Source organism: Tachyglossus aculeatus, chromosome 19 (assembly GCF_015852505.1).
Source record: "Tachyglossus aculeatus isolate mTacAcu1 chromosome 19, mTacAcu1.pri, whole genome shotgun sequence".
NCBI classification, from domain to species: domain Eukaryota; kingdom Metazoa; phylum Chordata; class Mammalia; order Monotremata; family Tachyglossidae; genus Tachyglossus; species Tachyglossus aculeatus.
The window spans coordinates 23,394,301-23,407,420 of record NC_052084.1 but is presented as its reverse complement, the minus strand read 5'-3'; the positions used below and the strand labels follow the sequence as shown (position 1 = coordinate 23,407,420).

The following is a 13,120-nucleotide window of genomic DNA, read 5'->3' as shown; positions in this document are numbered from 1 at the left end:
CCATGTTTCGACACCTACCTGCTGTGCGACCTTGGGCCAGTAGTTTACATTGTCTGTGCAACAGTTCCCTCATCTGCAAAATGGGGATTCAATTTTTGATCTCCCTCCCATTTCGATTGTGAGTCCCAAGTGGGACCTAAGTATCCTATATCCACCCCATCGCTTAGTACAGTGCTTGGAACATAGTAAGAGCTTGACAAAAGCACATTTATTATTCAGCCAGGGTTCTCAGTAAATACTATCTCTACTCCACCATTAAACAGGTTCTTCGTGCTGAACCTAAAGATCGTGACTGGGATAATCAGGTGTCCGTTTTCCCACGGGGAGGTATCCGCCATAAATCCATGAAGTCATCTCAAGGACTGGGTCCCCACTTGGTCATGCCAGAGGTCTCGGGTACTTGGCCTGGAGTGGAGAACTCTTGGCAATCCTGAGCTGTCCCTGCCCACCTAATCTGGACCAAGAGACGACACGCCCTCTGTTCCCCTCCAATAAATCAGACTGATGGCTTTGCAGTGTTATCCAGCAGAAGTCACAGGTCGGCCATGAAGATTCACACTCAAGTGACTGAGTTCATCCTCCTGGGGCTCACGGAGGATCCGGACTTGCAGACTGTGATTCTCCTCTACATGTCTGTCACTTACATACTGAGCGTCACCGGCAACCTGACCATCGTCACCCTCACCCTGCTGGACTCCCACCTCCACACGTCCATGTACTTCTTTCTGCGCTGCTTCTCCTTTCTGGAGATCTGCTTCACCTCTACCTGTATCCCCAGATTCCTGGCTACAATTGTCACCGGGGATAGGACGATTTCCTACAACTGCTGTGCAACTCAGCTACTTTTCGTCGTCCTCTTCGGAGTGACCGACTTTTTCCTCCTGGCTGCCATGTCCTACGACCGCTATGTCGCCATCTGCCGGCCTCTGCACTACACGACCGTCATGAGCCAGAGTGTCTGCACCCTACTGGTCCTCTGCTCCTAGCTAACTGGGTTCCTGGTCATCTTTCCTCTTATTATCCTTGGCCTCCAGCTGGACTTCTGTGGATCGGTAGACATTGACCATTTCTTCTGTGACAGCTCCCCTCTGCTCCTGCTCTCCTGCTCGGACCCCTGGTTCCTGGAGCCACCAGGCTTTCGTCTTGGCAGTGGGGACACTCCTGTTCACCTTGGCGTTAGTGGCTATGTCCTACATGGCCATCGCCCACACCATCCTGAGACTTCCCTCCACTCAGCAGAGGAAAAAAGCCTTTTCCACATGCTCCTCCCAAATGGTCGTGGTCTCCATCATATATGGGAGCTGCATCCTTATGTACATAAAACCATCCGCTAAGGACAGAGTAGACCTGACCAAGGGGGTGGCGATGCTCAATACCTCCGTGGCCCCCGTGTTGAACCCCTTCATCTACACCCTGCGGAACCAGCAGGTCAAGCAGGCCTTCAAGAACCTGGTGCAACGGGTTGGATTTTCCTCCAGGAGGTGAAGGCTCCTCAGTGATGAAATCCAACAGGAAAGGCTGCAGAAGAGGAAGAGTCAGTGCCTGAATATTAGTCTAATGCCTCATCTGCTGCCCAACAAGCAGGTCCTGATGGTTATCCGTCCCTCTTTGCACCCGCGCACCCACTTTCATGAAATTTCCTCCCCTGGCCAGGTCTCCCTGCTTCTAAAGCCCTTCTGCCCTCGACCACTCATTGGAGAACTTAGCGTTTTCCCTCTCTGTAATAGAGACTTTCCGAGATTTACTCAACAGATCTGTACCGAAGCCAATAGAAATCCCCAGGTGCAAGGGGTTTTTTGTACATCTCCTTCCATATCCGAGCTAAATGAGGCCCTCCATCTGGAGGGGTGACATCATTGGTCATTACGTGGAGGAGAGGTCAAAGGCTCACCACCTTTTACTCTCATTTTCTCACTGTCCTCTCTCACTCCCTAACGCAATCCCATCCTCTCGCTCCCCCCTCTCACATCTATCCTCAGCACTTATTCATATATGGCTTAGTGGAAGGAGCCCGAGCTTGAGAGGACGTGGGTTCTAATGCCTGTCTGCCACTCGTCTGCTATGTGACTTTGGGTAAGTCACTTAAATTCTCTGGGCCTCTGTTACCCCATCTGGAAAATGGGGATTGGGGCTCACAGTGTGATTTAGGACTGTGAGCCCCACGTGGGACAACCTGAAGATCTTGAGTCTATCCCAGCTCTTAGAACAGTGCTTGGCACATAGTAAGCATTTAACAAATACTATTATTATTATTGTTATTATATGTGTCTATTGTTTTGTAATTGTACTGATTTAATCTAATTTAGGCAGACATACAAATCTGTCCTATTCATTTGGATCCCTATCTGATCCCTTTTCTTTCTTCGGCTCGTACTCCTCGGAAATCACCTCTAACTGTCTCCACCATTCTATTAGAAACTTCTGAATGATAGGAACCATGTAGGTTTCATCAGTTGTGCTCTCCCAAGCACTTACTAAACTGCCTAGGATTCAATAGGCAGTCAATAGATTCTATTTGATTGATTGATGGGTTACTTAACACTCAGTACGCCCTCAATAAACGTCATCGAATTGATTGATAGATTGTTTTGCACTCAGCAGGTGCTCAACAAATTCTATTTAATTCACTGATGGATGACTTGGCAATCAATAGGCTTTCAAAAATTACCCTGAGATCAATTTACAGATTACTTCGTACTCAGTAGGTGCTAAATTAAACCATTAATTGACTAAGGGTGTGACTGATTGATTCATTTGTTGAAAGGCCTGGAATCCCATTTGGTTTGGGGAAAATATGTTGTTATAAAACCAGAGGTTCTAGGAAGGGGTTGAGTTTTCATGGAGAGCCACAGGGAGCACTGGGATTAGGAAACAGCAGGGGACAACCAGCTGGTAGAAATAGCATGCTGCAGGGGATACAGCACAAATCTGGGGGTCAGAAAGCCACAGGTTTTAATCCATGCTCTGCCACTAGTCTGCTGTGTGACTAGTCTGCAAGTCATTTCACTTCTTTGTGCTTCAGTTACCTCATCCATAAAATGGGGATTAAGGCTGTGAGCCCCATGTGGGACAGGTACTGTGTCCAACCTGATTTGCTTGCATCGCCCCCCCAGGTAGTACAGTACCTGGCACATAGTAAGTGCTCAGCAAATGCCATCATTAAATACCATTATTAGCACCTGGTTTGCCATCCTTTTAGTTCCCGGAAATGTTACCAAGTGGAGAGGGATAGATGAAAAACGGGTGCAAATACAAACACAAGGGTCACACAGAAGTGTGATCCTTCACACAGTCAGCGCTTAGAACAGTGCTTTGCATATAGTAAGTGCTTAATAAATGCCATTATTATTATTATTATTATTATTATTATTATTATTATTAAGTGAGAGGGAGAAGAGGAATTGAGGGCTTAGTCAGGGAAGGCTTCTTGGAGGAGACGTGCCTTCAATAAAGCTTTGAAGGTGGGGAGAGTGATCATCTGTTGAATATGAAGATGAACAGTGTTCCAGGCCAGAAGCCAGACATTGGCGAGAGGTCGGCAAATTAATAATTCCATCTGTGCTAAAGTACTGTGGGCCGGAGTATGACACAGAGTACAGAGATGCACAGGAAGACAACTAGCGTGTTGGAAATTAATCAGGGACGTTTTTCAGAGAACAAGAAGAGTGTCTTAGGTGGCCAGTTATAGGGAAGCAGCATTGCATAGTGGCTAAGGCATAAGCCTGACAGTCAGAAGGTTATGGGTTCCAAAGTGCCACTTGTCTGCTGTGTGCCCTTGGGGAAGTCACTTAACTTCTCTATGCTTCAGTTACCTCATTTGTAAAATGGGGATTAAGACTGTGAGCCCCACGTCGATAGGGACTGTGTCCAACTGATTTGCTTGTATCCACTCCTGTGTTTGGTACAGTGCCTATGCATAGTTAGTGCTTAAAAATATTATTATTATTATTTAAATTCCAGGATGCCTATCGCAATTAATTTTCTTTTTCCTAGGTGACATCATCCCTACTCTCTTTTCAGCATTTATGCACTCACCTCTTCTCATTACAGTTTAGTACATATCATATTACCTACTCACTCTAAGAGGACTTTCTTCATATATAAATTACTTTAGTGCCTATCTCCTCTGCTAGACTGTAAGCTCCTTGTGGGCAAGGATTGTGTTTTTTCTATTATATGCTTACAAGCATTCAGTAGAGTGCTCCAGACAAAATAAACACTCAGTCAATACTGTGATAGACTGTAATCTATTTGAGGGTGGGGATCATATATTCTACCTCTATTGCACTCTCCCAAGTGGTCAATACAGCTCTCTGTACACAGTCGATTGACTAATTGCAAACTGCTGCTACCCTGTGGGGAGTTTTGATGTAAAAGAGTTCTGAGTTACCCGGAACTAGATTCTTTACAACTCTCTAATAGTGAAATATTATTAATAACAACAACAATAATAATAACAACAATAGTGGTATTTGTTATTTGGTATTTGATTATTAAGTTTTTGGTATTGAGAAGCAGCATGGCATAGTGGATAGAGGACGGGCCTGGGAGTCAGACGGATCTGGGTTCTAATCCTCGATGCACCACATGTTTGCTATGTGGCCTTGGGCAAGTCACTTCACCTCTGGGCCTCAGTTACCTCATTTGTAAAATGGGGATTGAGACTGTGAGCTCCACGTGGGACAGGTACTGTGTCCAACTCGATTTGCTTGTAGCCACTTCAGGGCTTAATACAGTGCTTGCCACGAATACCGTTAGTATTATTTTTATTATTATCATTGTTAAGCCATTACTATGTGCCAAGTACTGTACTAAGTGCAGGGATAGATACAAGGTAATCAAGGCATGGGGCTCACAGTCTAAATAGGGGGAAGAACTGGTATGAATACCCATTTTGAAGATGAGGGGCTAAGCCACAAATAATTTAAGCAACTTGTCCAAGGTCACCCAGCAGACAACGGATTAAAACCCAGGTCCTCTGACTCTGAAGCTTGTGCTCCTTGATCTAGGCCTTGCTGCTTCTCGACAGCAATCCCACTGGAGTGATCAAACCCACTCAGGAAGAGTTCATCATTTCATTGTTGCATCAGAGGTAGACAAATCAAGTCCTCGCCTGAGATATAAACTTTGAGAAGTGACTAAGGAGGCACTAGGGGAATGATTACTAAGTTTGGAGCATAAGTCTCTGTGGGGGTGGGGTGGGGACAAAGTTCCTCGGAGCATAGAGACTTAGAGCTACCCTCGAACCAGCCCCACAGCTACCCAGAGAACAAGAGCTTCCACCAATCCTAATTCGTATTTTCTGTTGTAAACTCAGACTGGGGAGCTTCAGGCCCTGGGGAATTCCTTTGTCTGGATAAGGCTCTCCTGAGAGAATACAGCACAGATCTAATGAGAAACCACAGTTCAGAACCCTGTATTTAGCCATCTGCATATCCCTGTTCCTTGTAGGAAAAGGACTGTGATTTTTACAGTTTTTATATTGTCCTCATCTCTCCCGCCGCCAACACACTTCTGTCATCCTGGAACTCTCCCTTTTCACATGTGGCACACCACTACTCTCCCCATCATCAAAACCTTTCTGAAATCACATCTTCTCCAGGAAGTCTTTCCTGATTGATCACTGATATCCCCACTTTAAATTCCCAACAACCGCCATTTCAACACTTCTGAAAGTGTGACTTTCTTTAAGAAGAAATAAGAGGCTTTGGACCCTTGTTTGCAATTCTGTATCAGAAAACGAAATTGAATAGCCAAAGCTTTCCTTAGTGAAGACAGAATTATAGCTCCCCTCTCAGGTCTTCCTTTCTCATCCTCTTTTTCCGTTTCCACTCCCAAGTCTGAGCCGCCCACCACTTTGTCCACTACACCTTCCCCATCCCTTTCTGCAACAACTTTAGAGCTAGTTGTGATCATATGAGCAGTAGAATAATAATTGTGGTATTTGTTAAGTGCTTACTATGTGTCAGGTACTGTAGTACACTAAGCGCTGGAGAGGTTACAAGCAAATCGGGTTGGACAGAGTCTCTGTCCAGCATGGGGTTCAGAATAGTAGTAGTAGTAGTAGTAGTAGTAGTAGTAGTAGTAGTAGTAGTAGTAGTAGTAGTAGTAGAACTTTCCCTTCACTGTAGACAGCACCACCATCCTTCCTGTCTCACAGGTCTATTACCTTGGCGTTATCCTTGACTCCTCTCTCTCATTCAACCCACAAATTCAATCCGTTATGAAATCTTGAGGTCCCACCTGCACAACATCGCTAAAATCCGCCCTTTCCTCTCCATCTATACTGCTACCACGTTAATACAATCACTTATCCTATCCTGAGGAGATTACTGCATCAGTCTCTCCATGCTGACCTCCAGCCTCCCATATCTCACCACTCCAGTCCATTCTTCACTGTGCTGCCCAGATCATTTTTCTACCAAAATGTTCTGAACACAACACCCATCTCCTCAAAGAACTCCAGTGGTTGCTCATCCACTTTTGTATCAAACAAAAATTTATCTCCATTGACTTTAAAGCACCACATTACCTTGCTCCCTCCTACCTCATCTCGCTTCTCTCCTACAATCCAGTCAGCACACTTCACTCCAGTGCTAACCTTCTCACTGTGCCTTGATCTCGTCTGTCTCACCGCCGACCCTTAGCCCACATCCTGCCTCTGGCTTGGAACGTTCGCCCTCCTCAAATCCGCCAGACAAATACTCTCCCCACACCTCCTCAAAATCTTACTGAAGGCACATATCCTCCAAGAGGACTTCCCAGACAAAGTCTCACTTTTCCTCATGTTCCATTCCCTTCTTCACCACCATGACGCATTCTCTTTGCTCTTCCCCACTCCCAGCCCCACAGCACTTATTTATATACCTGTATTTTTTTTTGTATTGATGTCTGTTTGACACATGTCTACATGTTTTGTTTTATTGTCTGTCTCCCACTTCTAGACTGTGAGCCTGTTGTAGGGTAGGGACCATCTCTATACGTTGCCAACTTGTACTTCCCAAGCGCTTAATGCGGAGCACTGTATTACCACCTATCTGTGAATCAAATAGAAAAACTTAACTTTGGGCTTCAAGGTACTTAATCAACTCTCCTCCTTCCGTCTTACCTCCCTTATCTCCTACTGCAACCCACACCTAACTTCTTTAATACCAGCCTACTCATTGTACCTCAAGCCCTTCTTTCTCACCACAGACGTCTTGCCCACATCCTCCCTCTGGCTTGGAATTCCCTCCCTCTTCATATCTGACAGGCCACCACTATCTCCACTTCATTCATTCATTCATTCATTAAGTCGTATTTAATGAGATCTTAATGTCTGCAGAGCCCTGTATTAAGCTCTTGGGAGAGTACTATGTAAAAAATAAACTGGCACATTCCCTGCACACAAAGAGCTTGCAGTCTAGAGGGGGAGGCAAACTTGGATATAAATAAACTACTGATCTGTACCTGAATTCTGTGGGGCTGGGATGGGGATGAATAAAGGGAGCAAGTCAAGATGAAGCAGAAAGGACTGGGAGAAGAGGAAAGAATGGCTTAGTTGGAATGTCTCTTGGAGAAGTGTGCCTTCAAAGCGCTACGAAATCATATCTCCTCCAAAAGCCCTTCCTTATGTTTCACCTACAGATTTGGATCTGTACACCATAAGCACTTGATATTCATCCCTCTTTCAGTGCCACAGCACTCACGTACATAACCATCTGGAATTTACCTTATCATTTGTCTCCCTCTTTAGACTGTAACCTCCTTGTAGGCAAGGATCATGATTACCTAATCTACTGTATTGTCATCTCCCAAGTGCATTGTACAGTGCTTTGCACACAGGAATTGCTCAATAAATACAATTGACTGATTGATTGATTGATTGATAATTGTAGCAGCAATAAATGTAATAAAAGCCAAGCAGCAGTAGTAGTAGCAGGAGTAGTAACACTAATAGATGAAGTCATAGTAGATATAGTAGAATAGTAGCAGCAGATATAATAGCAGAAGTAGTAGAATGAATATTAATTAATTATTATTATGGTATTTGTTAAGTGCTTACTACGCACCAGGCATAGTTCTAAGCGCTGGGGTAGATACAAGATATTCGGGTTGGGCACAGTCCCTGTCCTACAGAGGGCTCACAGTCTTAATCCCTATTTTACAGATGAGGGACTGAGACACAGAGAAGTGAAGTGACTTGCCCAAGGTCAAACAGCTGGCAAGTGGTGGAGCGGGAAATCTCACTGAACACTCAGAACGTGTTGTGATCACTCCATTTATAAATATATTTTATTTGTATGTCGCCCATTAGAGTGGAAGCTCCTCGTAGGCTGAGAATGTGCCACATCTTTCTCAATGATAGTAGCAATAAGTAGCACCCATTGCTACTCAAATCAAATAAGAACTCCTCTCTGTTAATTCATTCATTCAATTGTATTTATTGAGCACTTACTGTGTGCAGATCACTGTACTAAGCGCTTGGGAAGTACAAGTTGGCAACAAATAGAGACGGTCCCTACCCAAAAATGGGCTCACAGTCTAGAAGGGGGAGACAGACAATAAAAGAAAACATGTGGACAGGTGTCAAGTCGTCAGAACAAATAGAAATACAGCCAGATGCACATCATTAACAAAATAAATAGAATAGTAAAAATGTACAAATAAAATGAATAGAGTAATAAATCAGTACAAACATATATACGGGTGCTGTGGGGAGGAGAAGGAGGTGGGACAGGGGGATGGGAAGGAGAAGAGGAAAAAGGGGGCTGAGGCTGGGAAGGTCTCTTGGAGGAGATGAGCTCTCAGTAGGGCTATGAAGGGAGGAAGAGAGCTAGCTTGGCGGATGTGTGGAGGGAGGGCATTCCAGGCCAGGGGGAGGACGTGGCCCGGGGGTCGACGGCGGGACAGGCGAGAACGAGGTACAGTGAGGAGGTTAGAGGCAGAGGAGCGAAGGGTGCGGGCTGGGCTGTAGAAGGAGAGAAGGGAGGTGAGGTAGGAGGCGTCGAGGTGATCGAGAGCCTTGAAGCTGAGAGAGAGGAGTTTTGCTTGTTGCATAGGTTGACTGGCAGCCACTGGAGAGTTTTGAGGAGGGGAGTAACATGCCCATAGCGTTGCTGCACAAAGGTGTTCCGGGCAGCAGCGTGAACTATAGACTGAAGTGGGGAGAGACAGGAGGATGGGAGATCATAGAGGAGGCTGATGTAGTAATCCAGTTGGGATAGGATGAGAGACTGAACTAGTAGGGTAGCAGTTTGAATGGAGAGGAAAGGGCGGATCTTGGCGATGTTATGGAGGTGAGACCAGCAGGTTTTGGTGACAGATTGGATGTGAGGGGTGAACGAGAGAGTGGAGTCGAGGGTGACACCAAGCTGCGGGCTTGTGAGATGGGAGGGATGGTAGTGTCGTCTACAGTGATGGGAAAGTCAGGGAGAGGGCAGGCTTTGGGAGGGAAAATAAGGAGTTCAGTCTTGGACATATTGAGTTTTAGATGGCAAGCAGACATTCAGATGGAGGTGTCCTGAAGACAAAAGACACGAGCCTGAAAGGAGGGAGAGAGATCAGGGGCAGAGATATAGATTTGGGTGTCATCAGCATAGAGATGATAATGGAAGCCGTGGGAGCGAATGAATTCACCAAGGGAGTGAGTGTAGATAGAGAACTGAAGTGGACCAAGAACTGACCCTTGAGGAACTCCTACAGTAAAGGGATGGGAGGGGGAGGAGGAGCCAGCAAAGGAGATTGTGAATGAACGGCCGGAGAGATAAGAGGAGAACCAGGAGAAGACGGACTCTGTAAAGCCAGGTTTGGATAGCGTGTTGAGGAGAAAGGGGTGGTCCACAGTGTCGAAGGCAGCTGAGAGGTCGAGGAGGATTAGGATAGAGTATGAGTCATTGGATTTGGCAAGAAGGAGGTCATTGGTGACCTTTGGGAGGGCAGTTTCGGTGGAGTGTAGGGGACTGAAGCCAGATTGGAAGGGGTCAAGGAAAGAGTTGGCGTTGAGGAATTCGAGGCAGCAGGTATAGACGACTCGTTCTAGGAGTTTGGAAAGGAATTGTAGGAGGGAGATAGGGTGACAACTAGAAGGGGAGGTGGGCCCAAGAGAGGGTTCTTTTAGGATGGGGGAGACACGGGCATGTTTGAAGGCAGAGAGGAAGGAATCAGTGCAGAGTGAGAGATTGAAGATGGAAGTTAAGGGGGGGAGGAGGGAAGGGGCGAGAGATTTCATAAAATGAGAGGAAATGGGGTCTGAAGTACAGGTGGATGGAGTAGAACTTGAGAGGAGGGAGATCTCATCTGAAGATACTGCAGGGAAGGATGGGGGAGTAGCGGAGAGGGTTGAGAACGTGGGAGAAGGGGGAGGAGTGAACTTTGGGGAGCTCAGACCGGATGGAGTTAATTTTACTAATGAAGTAGGAGGCCAGATCGTTGGGGCTGAGGGATGGAGGAGGGGAGGGAACAGGGGGCCTGAGAAGGGAGTTAAATGCACGGAAGAGCTGACGGGATGATGGGCATGGGTGTCAATAAGGAGGAAAATAGTTTTGCCTGGCAGAGGAGAGGGCCGATTTGAGGCAGGGAAGGATAAACTTGAAGTGAACAAGACTGGCCTGGTGTTTAGACTTTGGCCATCAGCGTTCAGCAGTTCGAGCATAAGAGCGAAGGAGGTGGACAGTGGCGGTCATCCAAGGTTGTCGGTTAGTGATACGACGGTGGCGAAGAGAAAGGGGAGTTGAGTAGAGAGGGTAGAGCTGAAAGCAGTAATCTAGTCATCTAGATTGGGTAGAGAGGACAGGGAGGAGAGGTGGAGTGTGATGCACAGAGAAAGATGGATGGGGCCGAGAGAGCGGAGCTCTCTGTGGGTAGTATATAGATTTACAGAGGGGAGGAGTGTGAATGAGGAAGCGGGTGAGAAGGTTATGATCAGAGAGAGGAATTTCAGAGTTGGTGAGGGTGGAGATAGTGCAGAGGTAGGAGATGATGAGGTCGAGTTGATGAGTGGGCGAGGTGGGGTGGAGCAGGAAATTGGCAGCGTCAAGGAGAGATAGAAGGCGGGCGGTAGAGAAGTCACCAGGGACATCCACGTGGATGTTGAAGTCTCCAAGGATCAGAATGGGCAAGGAAAAGGAGAGAAGAAAGGTGAGAAAGGGGTCAGAATCGTTAAAGAAGTTGGAGCTGGGGCAGGTGGGAGTGGTAGATGATGGCTATAGAATCTGGAGGGGGTGGTAGAGACTAATAATGTGGGCTTCAAGGGAGGAGAAGGAGAGGGAAGGGCGAGGAGGGATAGTGCGAAAGCAACATTGGGGAGCGAGAAGGAAACCAACCCCTTCTCCTTTTCCGGGGAGTCTGGGGGAGTGTTAGAAAAAGTGGCCTCCACTGGAGAGAGCGGCAAAGGAGACCGTGTCATCCGGAAAGAGCCATGTTTCGGTTAGGGCGAGGAGGAGTAGAGAGCTGGAAAGGAATAGGTCCAGGATGAAAGCGAACTTACCTATAATGGAGCGGGGGTTCCAAAGGCCAAACTTGGCAGCAGCTGTGGAGGGAGGGGAGGGAGGGGGAAGGGTGCGAGGGGTGGGGAGCGTTTGGATTGGGATGGGTTGGCGGGGACCTGGGAGGGGAGAAGTGAAGAGGGGTGGTGATGAGAAAGAGATAAGCGGTGATGGAACTGGGATGGGGTGGGGTGGGGAGGAGAGGAGGGAGGGGGATGGAAGAGAAGAGTTGAGGGTTGGCGCTGGTACAGAGGGATGCTGGGGAGGGGGTGAGGGGGAAGAGTGGGGGCGGAGAAAAGGGAGGGAAAGAGCTGGGTGGGAGAGGGGAAGGGGAAGGTGTGGAATGGGAAGGGCAGTTGGGAGCAGGTGAATTGATAGTTCATGTTGAGGTCAGCAAGGTAGATGACAGCACAGTGGGAAGCTCACAATTAACATGCGGTAGCAATAATGCAGTAGCAATAATGCAGTAGCAATAATAAAATTAGGTGATGACATCACAGAATGTAGCTAATAATTGACATGCTATGGCAATAATAAAATAAGCAGATATCACAGAGAGCAGATAACAATATGTGATGGCAAACAATAAGCAGATGATGACGTCACAGCGAGCAGTTCAAAATTAACATGCAGGAGCGACCCTAAAATAGTCAGATGATGCTCAAAGCAGAAAGATCAATTGTCTGTAGGTCAGGCAAATCAAATCAACTCAAAGAGGTTAATAGCAGGGAGAGTCCAGGGGTTCTTGGCAAAAATGTCTCTGAGGTGGTGGAGGATGGAGTCCTATGGATGGCAGTTCTGGAGTAGGGCGGAACTGTTAAGGAGGGTCATGGAAGCGGAGAGGCCTGGGGAGAGGAGTGAACAACCAAATAGCACGGGCGGGCTGACTAGGTGCAAATGAGGTTGTTGCTAAAGTAACTCGGTGATAACAAGAGCCTTTTTCCTGGGGGAGGGAAGCGGGAGAGGCGGGGAATCAGGTCCGGAACGGTAAGGGGGTAGTGGGGGTGCTCCTTGAAGAAGGTCACTTATGTGGTGGGGGGTGACGGAAGCAGGGGGACACAATGTCTCACGATCAAGCAGGGGGATCCAATGCCCCACGATCCCAGTTGGCTACTTGGACAGAGTGGAGGTGGCTTTGAGGGGTGAGTCTAGTGATGAGGGTGAGTCTAGTGATGCTGGATGGAGTGGGGGCCCAGCCCAGGGGTCTCGGTGTCCTCGGGCGGGGATGCACATGTCCGGGTGGGGGACGGTTTTACTGCTATTCCTGCTATCTCCCCGATACCAATCTAATCTCTTCTCCCAAGCCTACTACCCAGACTGTGGCCTTTCCTCCTCCCAAGCTAACCTTCCAAATGTACCTCGCTGTCGAGCCTGCAATATTCCATATACTACTCCCTTCCCGCTCCAAGAAAACACTGTGTCCTCATCCCTTAGCCAGAACACATCAGGAACCTCCTTCAGAGCCAAATGCAACTTACTCCAGGAAGGCTTCCTCGGTTGGGAACGCCTATAGAACGCCTATAGACGCCTGGGACTCCGTTTCCGAGAGGCCCGTCTGCCATCACACCGCGTGGCCCCCGCTGCTCCTGGAAGGATCCTCTCCTCAGAGCGCCGCCATAGACGCCCGGGACTCCGTTCCCGAGAGGCCCGCCCGC

The 13,120-nt window shown here is 47.5% G+C and overlaps 1 pseudogene; it reads left to right on the top strand.

Moving 5' to 3' along the window:
* The first annotated feature begins 545 nt into the window (after nt 1-545).
* Nucleotides 546-1,485, top strand: LOC119940953 (annotated as a pseudogene).
* The last annotated feature ends 11,635 nt before the right edge of the window (nt 1,486-13,120 follow it).